At 28.5% G+C, this 12,124-nt stretch overlaps 1 protein-coding gene across 1 annotated transcript in view; it reads right to left on the reverse strand.

Annotated features, from left to right (window-relative positions):
• LOC111617349 (unconventional myosin-IXa-like) overlaps window positions 1-11,916 on the reverse strand; it is a 121,432-nt gene extending 109,516 nt beyond the window's left edge. The window contains exon 1 of the mRNA XM_023358653.1: window positions 11,652-11,916. The gene's annotated coding sequence lies outside the window, so the exon portion shown is untranslated. The remainder of the gene's footprint in view (window positions 1-11,651) is intronic.
• Between the last annotated feature and the right edge of the window lie 208 nt (window positions 11,917-12,124).

Genomic DNA, 12,124 nt, shown 5'->3' on the forward strand with positions numbered 1-12,124 from the left:
CATTAGAGACATGCATTAGATGCATCTCTTGAATCTAATTTGATCTGATTTAATCTGAATTAGTAATTATTAGTGTTGTAACGAATAGTATATTCGGCCAGGAGCGTGGCCGAATAGCCGAATATTTGGACAAACTATTCAGCTTGATGAACGCACATACGAAAATTGGCGCGCAAACTGCATTATGGCAAGGATCCTGCTCTCTATTGGCCCGCTGTCACTACGCTTCGCCAATCGCTTAATTCTTGGCAGTTGTAGCAGACATACAAGAGTGTCATGGAAGTATGTGATAAATGATGATATCAAATCTGGATAACAATGAAATGACCTACACGTGTAAATAACGGAAAAAGAACAGAGAAGGACCATGAAGTAAAAATGTGAAAATAAATATTAAATTGAGTTGATAACATAATCGAACAAGTCAAGGAGCTTATTGGCACGAAAATCGCGGCCGTCAATGCCAAACAATTGTTGTCACAGACTTCAGAAAGCTAAATGCTTGTAATAAAAGTCACTTAGCGTGCACGGGCGAAAGCCTGGGGCCGTTCGGGCTATCAAGCTGTCTCAAATCTGTGAAATCATAACTGTGACTTATATCGACGTCCTATCTGTCTCTTTTCTCCGTTATCACCAGGCTGAGTCATGTAATTGTAAAATGGGAACTCTACGACGGAAAAGTGACGAATCGAAAGTATCGTGAGCACGTATTATGATGTATGCACAGAGCGATAGAGGAAAGATAAAGGGAAGAGCAAAGACGAGCGCTTAAAAAGAAGTATAGGCAGGGTCAGAAGTATAGGCAGAGTCTATCGTTGGAGAATCCTTGCACATCTGAGAGATGTGCAAGGATTCTCCAACGATAGACGTGTACAAGTGCTGATCCTTGTAATTATAAATTGTGAATACATGTGACTATTATTATTTTCTGTTTTGTGCATGTTACAAGTTATAAATAAATATAAACAAACAACACTAACTCGATAACATTAAATCTAAATACCATCCAAAATGATTAATTTACTGTGTTTTTGTTATTTATTACTCCTGATTTTAGGTATTTGGTATTCGGCCAAATAGTGAAAAATAGGCCGAATACCGAATAGTAACCGAATATTCGTTACATCACTAGTAATTATAATTAAATTAATATTTTAGTAATTAATTTAGAAGGTTCTGGAAGAAAAGAATTAGTCCAAAGCAGGACTCAAAGCCATAACTCCCAGTTACCATGCTGTTATGTTGCCAGTTACACTACCTAGACATTCATCCAATCCCCGTCTCCAAAACCTATTTATTTAGATAGACACTGAGTCATTTCCATTTTAATTTACTTAGCTGTGTAGTTGCATTGCCCATTACCCAATTCAAACCCTGTCTGATCCATACTCCCAGAGCTATAAATCAAACTTGCATTGCCAGTTACAGCTCAAATACTGTAACTGGCAACGCAACTACATGGCAAGTTGTTGTTGTTGTGAGTTCTGCTTTGAGCTGATTCTTCTTCCAGAATAGTATAAATTAAAACTTAAAAATTAACTTATTTCTAATTAATCAAGGATTTCTCCCACACCGGGTCATATACAACAAATATGTGTAGTCTTTAACCAATATCCAGTGTAAAAATTCCAAACTAATATTGGCAAACGCTTTCGATGTCCCTCCTGGGCCCTTCTTCAGGCCAAATTTAATATATTGGATTCTTAAATGAATATTTAAAAAAAAAAATTTTTTTTAATCGAATATTTAAAAAAAATTTTTTTTTTTTAAATATTCGATTTAAGAATCCAGTATATTAAATTTGGCCTGAAGAAGGGCCCAGGAGGGACATCGAAAGCGTTTGCCAATATTAGTTTGGAATTTTCATGCCGGATATTGGTTAAAGACTACACATTATTGTTTATTTCTAATTATTAAATTTGTCAAGATATGGCAGCCTAACTGCCCATACCACTAACATGATTGCTTTGATTCTGATTATTGAGTAACCTTAAAATATAACCTATAAAATTTAGTAGATTGTTTGGCAAATATATATAATCTTAAAAAGATTAAATAATAAATAGAAAGTTTCAATCAGTAAACATGTCCATCAAAATTGAAAGTCATAATTTTCTGAAAAAAAGTATCAACAAAGGATCATGAAAGGAATGATATTTGATTAGTTTGCTTAATGTTCAATCTACACTTTAGTCTCTCATTATGATTAGAAAAAGTTGTAGAAACTAAATTCTTACTGGATATAAAAATTTTATTACTAATACTGATTCTGACAAATGTGTAAAAACCTTATGATACTAATTCTTAATGATTTGATATCAAGCAATATGAAAACCAGATTATCAAAACAAAAATATTTTAACCTTAGAAATTTTAATGTGGGAAGATGAATTATTCTGTATAAATCATTGGTAAATTCACATAAGTTCAACCAATGATCAATTAAAATCCTTTAATTTACATTTTATAAATGAAACACTTTTGAATTTTAGAAAAATTTTAAAATTTAAAGTTAATGTACAGATTTTACAATTTATAATTTAAAAATAATTATTGTTTAATAATTATAAATCATTATTTTGATAAAATAATGTAACAAAATCCTAAAAACTAATTTCTATAAATGAAAAGACATTGACCAATAATTATTTCAGTTTATTTGTGATAACACCATGGTGTCTGATAAGGATGGAACAATTCTTAAATTAGCTAATTAATAATAAATGATTAATCAGAATTGTATATCTGTATAGTTCAAATTATAACAAAACCATTTCTGGATGATACAGAAGAAAAAACAGAAATGATTTTAATACTACATTGTAATAGAATAATGTTTAATCAATAAAAAATACAAAACAAAGCTACAGTAGTCCATTAAAAGAAATAAATAAATAAATCATTAGAAGCCATGACAAGTAAGTGCCATAAGGCAATATAAATCATCTTAATTGTGCACCAACTGATTTGAAATGTTTTTAAATTTTATTTTATTAATTCGTTTTAAAATTTAAATTTTATATTTGATCTTTAAATTTCAAAAGTGGGACAATGATGTTAATCTACTAACATGTGCTGTTGATTCAAATAAACAGGAGGCAGCACAATCAAGTTCAAATTAGTAAGAGAATTTTATGTTGATTTAACAGGAATTGGATGGGACTAGCATCCAGTTAAAATTAAGAGGAAATTCAAATTATCCAAGTTTGAATTAATAAAAGTCTACTGTATTTTTATTTATTTCCAGTTTAAAGCTGTATGAAAATATTAAAAAATAAATTTCATAAATCATCCTTAATCAAGTTAGGTCAGTACTATAAATTTTAGTAGTCAGATTCAATTTGCATACAAAGGAAAAAAAGGCTTTGATTGTTTTGTCATTTTTTCCTTGTCACCATTGGTAAGAAACTTTGCAATCCCTATTGGTTTATTCAATATACTAGTAAGTGCATAGCATGTTCATACCAATGTAGTAAAAAAGTGTGTTTTTATATTCACATGATTAAAGAAATAGTCTCTTTTGCTTAGCATCCTGTCCACACTACATTCTAGTGGACCTGCTTGCTTGATATGTAAAATGCTAAGGAGAACTGCATGACTGGCTGTGTAAATGACTTAAAACTGATGAAACTGGTACATAAATAACTACACATTGATCAACTACATTCTCTTCTTCTGTTTCCTTAATGCTTCCAATAGATTGCCTCCTATTCTTAGGTGACTAATATAAATCACCTAACTTATATGTAATAGCTAGGGTTGCCAAGAGACTGGTTTTGTTTTGAACCAACCACACTGTCCAATTTTATGGGTCTTGTTCATGTCCAATTAAGAGGTCAAACCAAACACTGGACCATTTCATCCAAATTATGTACTGTAATAATTTATTAATAACTTAGTTCATTATGATAATGTTAATTATACTATTTCAGTCTAAACTTCTTGACATTGGATCCAAGATAATAACTTATCTGTTTTAATCTAAAATGTGGTTTATATACTTTATTGGCAGTTCAACACTGGTGTCATACTGAGCAAATAGATGCAATGACTTATGTTTTTGGCAGTTGCATATTTTTTTTATTAATTGATTAACTAACTGACTTATGTCACAATTACTTTCACACATCAGACATTCTTTTGAGTACAATGTAGCTAACAAAACAATATGAAGTAATTGGCCATGTAATAACAATCTACTTGTTTAAAAACAAAAAGTTCTTTGTGAAATACACAGATGATGCTTAAAATTAATTAACTAGATGTGATAATTGGCCTTGAATGAGGATGAATTAATAAAAATTTCAGAATGAAAACAAATACAAAAATCTAGCAGTTTTTAATGGAAATAGATGTGTCACCATGATTATTCTGAATCATTATTAATACAGCTATCATTTCTCTAAAATAGTTTTAATTTAATAAGTAATAAATTATGCTTTTCCAATGGAATGATTATTTACTGATTACTCCAATTATTGGAGAATTAATCATCACTTGACAATTAAATTGATAGAAAGACTAAAATATTACAGTCTTTCCATCAATTAATACAATTAACAAATAGCAAATGATTAATCAGTACATTTCTAGAGTCTGAGATGAGAATTCCAAAACTGTAAAAATCTTGTCATTGTCAATTGCATGGCAAATACGAAGGCTGTTCAAAAAGTATCGGACCTTTGGTTGACAAAAATACATTTATTGATTTTAAGGTACAAAACCTTAATCCCCTTCAAAGTAGTCTCCTTGGTAGTGTATACACTTCTCCCAGCGTTCCTGCCATTGCTGGAAACACTGCTGGAATGCATCTTTTGGAATGGCCATCAGCCGGTCCATCGCATTCCGCACGATGTCTTCTCTCGACTAAAATCAGGTTCCTTTCAGCGGCATTTTTAGCTTGGGAAATAGCCAAAAGTCACATGGAGCCATGTGGGGAGAGTATGGAGCGTACGAACCACAGGAGTGTTGTGTTTGGCAACAAAAGCCCGAATCAGATGCGCAGAATGGGCGGATGCGTTATCACAATGGAGCTGGAAGTTTTGATCGACCACAGATCTGGTCATTTGCGTCGCACAGCATCGGAAAGATGATGAAGGACCTCCTGGTAGTACTCCTTTGCAATGGTTTGGCCTTGTGGTGCATACTCACGATACACCATCCCACGAGAGTCGAAAAAACTGTCAACACGACCTTGATATTGCTGCGGACCTGCCGCGCTTTTTTTGGCCTTGAGGATTGTCCCTGAAAGCCTGCTGAATCTTGCGAATGGTTTACGTTTGGGTATCGCCAAGGTTTTTGGCAAAATTTGATGTAATATCGCTGCTCACGTTGTTCAGTCATTTTCCAACTTAGTGGAATCTAACGAGAGCTCACTACATGTCCTCACTCATAGGCCGACTGCCAACGACTGACGCTTCCTGCAGGCAGGAAAAAATTCAGAGCTGTGCATGACTGTCCCCTCCACAACTCCACCGAAAGAGGCCTCCCGCGCATCATTGGTTTACGTGGAAAAAATAAAAGTCCGATACTTTTTGAACAGACCTCGTATTTTACATTGTCTCACAATATTATGCATTTACATATATACAGTCTCTGAAAGCTTTGTAGATAAGGATTTCAAAGGTTCTTATAAAGTATTTGAAGACACTAAACACATCTTTCACACCTTCCCAGCAACTAAATTTAATCAAAATTTAGTTGATTGATTGGACTGATTGATAAGTTTTTGTCAGATTTATAAATAGATTCTATTTTTGGAATGCATAGATTTGATTATATTTAGTTGCTGAAAAAATGTGAAAGGTGTGTTTAATGTCTTGATATACTGGTGAAGTTCCAGCTTTACCTATTACTGATAAAAGTATTTGATGAATACAAGAACCTTGAAAATCCTTGAATTCTTTAAAGCTTTCAGAGACAGTGAATGTGTAAATGCACAAGATTGACAGTCATTGTTGGCCACATGGCAAATATTTTATAATGATATGTGAGAAGTTTAGGGCTTAGATCTAAATGGTTGTAATTTTATTGAGCTTTGATATGATATTCCTCAGAACCAATAATGCACTCTTTTCAAACTACAGTTAAATTATAATCAAACATAGACAAAAAACCTTTAAAATGCAGCTTTTTATTAACTAATCAAACATTTTCGGTCATTTGAATGACCTTCCTCAGGAATAAAAATTGAATGATTTCAATTTTTATAAAACAAAGTGTGTTATGGAACAATTTTGAATGTTTGATTAGTTAATTAAAAGTTGCATTTTAAAGGTTTTTTTTGTCAATGTTTGAACCAATAATGATCATTGATTTAGATTTTCAAACATATATCATCAAACATTCTGTGGTTGTTCCATAATTTGAAAGATTTCAAAATATTATAGAAGCTTAAGGCATTTCCATTTGTAAAGATAAGAAGTTCTAGATGAATCTGAAACAGACTAGTGAACAAGTCTAAAACATTCATCAGACATCTCCACTGCAGGAAAAGTGCATAGGTTGACCCTTTTAAATACTCTTCAAAGACTAAGAAATTATTATTTTCCTATTACAATTAATTTCAGTTTAGAATACAGTAAAAAATAAATTCGGAAGAAAAGTACAAAAATGATAAACATTATAAGAACTTTATAAGCTTAACTTATGGATTCCTTTGTAGAATATAGTTCAAAATCATATATTTTATGTCAATAAAAAGTACAGCACAAAATATAATAGATAAAAATTATCCAATGATAATGGAAGAGAAATCAAGCTTATTGAAGTACAAAAAATTTTCTTAATAGTGCAATTTTTTTAATAACTTTATATGGAAACTGCACTAAACTGTTTGATTAGTTAATTAAAAGTTGCATTTTAAAGGTTTTTTTTGTCGATGTTTGAACCAATAATGATCATTGATTTAGATTTTCAAACATATATCATCAAACATTCTGTGGTTGTTCCATAATTTGAAAGATTTCAAAATATTATAGAAGCTTAAGGCATTTCCATTTGTAAAGATAAGAAGTTCTAGATGAATTTTCTGACAAGACTATAACATTATTTTATATTACTTTATATTAATAAATCTGTAAATTTCATTAAATTTAGTTGAAACGTATTATTTTATTACCACAGTTATAAATAAAATCTTTATAGTAAAGAGGAGATTAAAATATAATTCTAGCAAAAAGAGCACAATCATGTTTTCTACCATACTTTTTAAAGATACTGCATCAGTAACAAGAAATAAATAGAAACAAAATGTTTTAAAATTTATTTCTATTTTAATTATTAGTTACCATTTAATTATATGAAAATAGCAGTAATGCAAAGTCATTTTTAGATATAAATAATGTTATAGTCTTGTCAGAAACTGTAAAAACTATACATACTAAACCCCAGTGAAAGAACCTTATTAAATTTATTTTAATTAAAATGTTCTTTTTAAAAGAAAGTTAATGTTTCATGAGAGGAGTCACATGTTTATGGCTCATTCTGGAAACACCCCTTTAAGAACTTCTGAAGAACTAGTTACCTCTGCTAACATCAACCCAGTTTTAATAGGAAGTGTAAAAGTTGCAAATTAGATCCTTGGATGTAAAATTTTGATTTGATTTTTCAACAAAAAAAAAGTTGGAAGTACAAGTTTGGATTTTAATTCATTTTAATTTTTAATCTAACTTTTTCCAACTGTTTTCTTGGTTAAAATTTAAAAACTTCAAAACAGAAATTAAAATTATAAAATTGGAATTTTTTAAAAGTATATCTGTTCTTTATTTTATAATCTATTACTACATTTTAATATTTCAGTTTTAATTTGTTTTTATAGATTTTTTAAATTTGAATGTTTCTAAAAAAGTATTTGTTTTGTTTTAAAATAAATTAAAATATATTATTTTGTTGTATATTCAATCTTGTTATTTTTTTAAGCTATTGATCTGACAATTAGATTTACAACTTACCAAAAAAATCATTTAATCAGAATAAAATTGAATAATGCTCCTTGAATGATTTGGTGTGTTTAGTTTCTACATTTTCTGTGAAGAAATGAGTTGAATGATACAAGGTTACATTTTTATACTGATAAAGCAACTAAGTTAACTTATAACAATGTCTCTGTTTATATTGAATGTAGAAAGACTGAAAGAAGAAAACTTCAACAATATTTCATATTATTTATAATTCAAAACTTGAAATAAATAGGCTATATATAAAACAAAGAATGATTGATATACATACATACATATATATATATATATATATAATGTATGTATATATGTATATCAATCATTCTCTTTTGGCAATAGTTATAAGAAGTAACAAATGTAAATGTGACCATGTACAATAATTCCAACTTCATAAGGAAATTTAAAAGGATTATAAATGCTCAGAATGTCAGTTTAAACTGATGAACAAATGTTCTAATAAAAAAAAAAAAGAAATCAAAAACTCTATTGGTATTAAATAAGTTTGAAGATTTATAAAAAAAAAACTATTTTTTGTCTTTGGTTTATTTCATTCAATAGCAATAACATTTGTACTTTTTCAAAATATTCTCAGTTATCATAATCTTTAAATCATAAATTCAGCTTTTCAACTTTATGATTAAAATATTAAGCAATTTATAGAAATTATTTTATATTTATTTTGAGGCAGTTCAAAGTTATGATGATATTTTATTGTAAGTGTTTGTGATTCTATCTACAAATTACATCTAAAATATTATTATCAAATAATATTCTATCTTTGTTCTTTATTTCTATAATTTTCTGATAATATGAACACTTCTCAAAGAGCAGAATAAACAATTCATCTATCAAACTTTAAAATGTTATCTTGTACCAATCCATTATAATAGGCTAAATTATTGTTTTCATTTAACTGTCAAATTCAAATTACCATTGCTTGTGAACTGATAAGTTCTTATTGGCAAACAAAATACTGCTATCTAATTATTATTTATTTTCTGATCAGTTTCATATTTACCAGTATTTTATTACCTTATTTAAATTAACATTATGATTAAATAGTTCAAAAAACAAAATAACTTGAAAGTTTGTAAATACTGTACTATGGTACATTTTGGATTTAACATGATGATTATTTTTTTCTCTAGTAATAAGATTGTTTTTCTCTTCCAAATATCAAAATGGATTAATTTTAAAATATTTTTTGCATATGTTCAATTTTATTGATTGTAAACAGACTTAGCAATCAAACATTTTGATTTAAATAATAATAATAAAATATAAACATGCTACATATAGAATAAAATATTCTCAATGATATATAATTTGGATAAGCAACTAAAATAGGATTAATAAAACTAATTGAATGATCAAATAATCAAATTTATATTTTCAACACTGAGTTATACATCATATGAAATATCATGTATAACTTTCTCAATACTAATTTTATTAATGCATCTTTTATCTTAATCATTTGAAAAAATGATCACAAATCTTTAGAAAATAAAAACTGAATATCATTCTAACTTGTAGACCAAATGTTTCACAGTTGGTCTGACAGTTAATACAGGTGAATATTGTCAATCTGCAGCAAAACATTTGAGCTACTAAATGTACTGAAAATATCCAATATTTTTCATTAATAAGCAATGATTAAAATAATAAATATACATACAATTATTACTAAAAATTAACATATAATCAAATAATTTTAGATGCTAGATTCGTATAATTTTGTGAGCCAATAATAAATGATTTATTATATTCTTTTTTTATTAAAATAAAAAAGTATTATAATAAAATATTTTTAATTATTAAAAACAAATTATAACAATTGTCATAAAGTAGCAATACTTTACACAAACTTAAAAATATTATTTTTGACAGAAATAAATTGTACATATTATAGTAACTGTAATCAATAATTTAAATATATATCAAATTATTTTTATTCAAAAACCAAATCTATACTAAAGCCTAATTTATTAAATAAGCTAAATTTTATTACAATAGGCAATTATAAACTAAAATTAAGACCTATCTGTCTACAGTATTTCCTCTTCCATCACTTGGTTTGAGTCATCCTGCTTGTTAGATCTTTCAAGTCTATTGTAAGTGTAAAAAAGGATGTCCTCTTTAATTTCACTAAATTCCCCAGCATCAAGTGATCTACTTTTTACAATGTCCCAACCAACATGTGTTTCCCTGGACTTTCTCTAGATAAGTATATTTATCATTGTTATATGACACCAGTTCAGTTCTACAGCTCATTTCAATCAACACTGACTTACAGTACGTAGATTACACACAATACAAATGATAAATATATTTTTATCATTAACTTATCAATACCACATTTTGTCACTATTTCATCAAACATATTTGTTAATATACTAATTTTAATTAAATGAGATGTAGAAGAATAAAGTTTCATTCATGTATAGATGTAAAAACATAATAAAAATAGTTTAATTAAAACGAAAAACAAGCAGAATAGTTGTGACTTAGAAAATTTCATGCGAATTTGATTGCATCTATTGATTGGCGTCCTACTAACTGAAAAGTATTGCAAAACATACCAAAAACACAGCTTAACTGAACTGCAAAAACTGAACACAGCTTACACACTTTTTCAACAATTAATTTTAATTAAACTATTTAATTCTATTTAATATTCTATTTAAAAACCTAATGAAGGGTTATCAATCAAGCCAAAAACATTAGTTTAAAATTAATTGATGGAAAAATATATAAGGTGTGTTCAGTATCTTTATATACTGTGGTAGTTCTAGCTTTGACTATTTTGAATACACCAAAAGCTGTATGATCTATTTTTGTTTAAATATTCTGTTTGAAACACTTCAGATCTTGAGAATTATTTTAAGTAAAATTATAAAGACAAGAAAACATTATTTTTGTACTGTCTCACCCAATTTGTTTCACAGAACTAAATTTCCTCAGTTACAACAAAAAAAAAAAGGAACTTGATACAGGTGGCTATCCCAAAAGCTGTCTACAATCTATTTTTGTTTAAATATTCTGTTCGAAACACTTCAGGACTTGAGAATTCCTTCATATAAAACCATAAAGATGAGAGGAAAAAAAAAGACACCAGTTCATACTGTCTTACCCAATTTGTTTCACAGAACTAATTTTCCTCACAGTTATAACAAAAAAAGGAACATGACACAGGCATGAAGTTACATACAGAATCCACACAAACATTTAATTAGCTATTAACTACAAACAGTTCATGTATTGGACATGTCATTAACATAATTAATTTGAATGATAAATATAAATATCAGCCAATTATCACTGAAAGATCTTACACCCACATGACCAGCGATGGCGACATTTTTAATGTTGTTTTCTGTATATAATTGTATAAGTCACTTTAACAGTTTAAATGAATGCAATAATAAATAAAATAAATAAATGTAGGTCATAGAAAGGATTCTCATATTTTGCATTGTAATTTTCTATCTTTCCTGTTTTAAAGAAAGTATGCCATTTAAATCCTTATTCATCACATAACACATCACTTTATCGTATACAAAACACGAAAAGTGACTTATAATGACGTCACATCGTTGTAAATACATTGAACAACAGTTTAAAACGTGACAAAACACATTACAATTTGAAAAAATACGAAAATAACACTAAAAATTCATGAATAAAACTCACCTTTTCTACGAAAACTTTTTTAAACGACGTTTAACCCTAACGACTTGTCGAGCTTTAAAACCGAATCGGCGTTAATACGTGCTTTATAAACAATTAAAAATGGCATAACTCGCTTCTAAACACTTTAATTCGTCTTAAAATATCGAAACGGACTTTAAAAAATTTAATTTTTCACGAGTAAACAATTCCCAAACACTAATCTCTAGTCCGTTCGTCCCGATCTTTGATTGGGGAAGTGTGTCGGCGCACGCGCAGAAAATTATTTCCGGTATGTCGTCTGTTCGTTTGCAAGTGGCACTAAAAAAAAAAAATTGGAAAATTCAATCAGGTGGTTGGACTCTTTCTTTATTTTTAATAAATCTATTTTTATATTTTTAAACGTGAGTTTTGTACATATTAGAATTAATTTACACTTTATTTAACGTTTTGTCATACGATACTCTAGCGGATTATATGTATAATATTACTTTTTA

The sequence above is a fragment of the Centruroides sculpturatus genome, unplaced genomic scaffold (genome assembly GCF_000671375.1).
Source record: "Centruroides sculpturatus isolate CEXI.00-Female unplaced genomic scaffold, Cexi_2.0 scaffold118, whole genome shotgun sequence".
NCBI classification, from domain to species: domain Eukaryota; kingdom Metazoa; phylum Arthropoda; class Arachnida; order Scorpiones; family Buthidae; genus Centruroides; species Centruroides sculpturatus.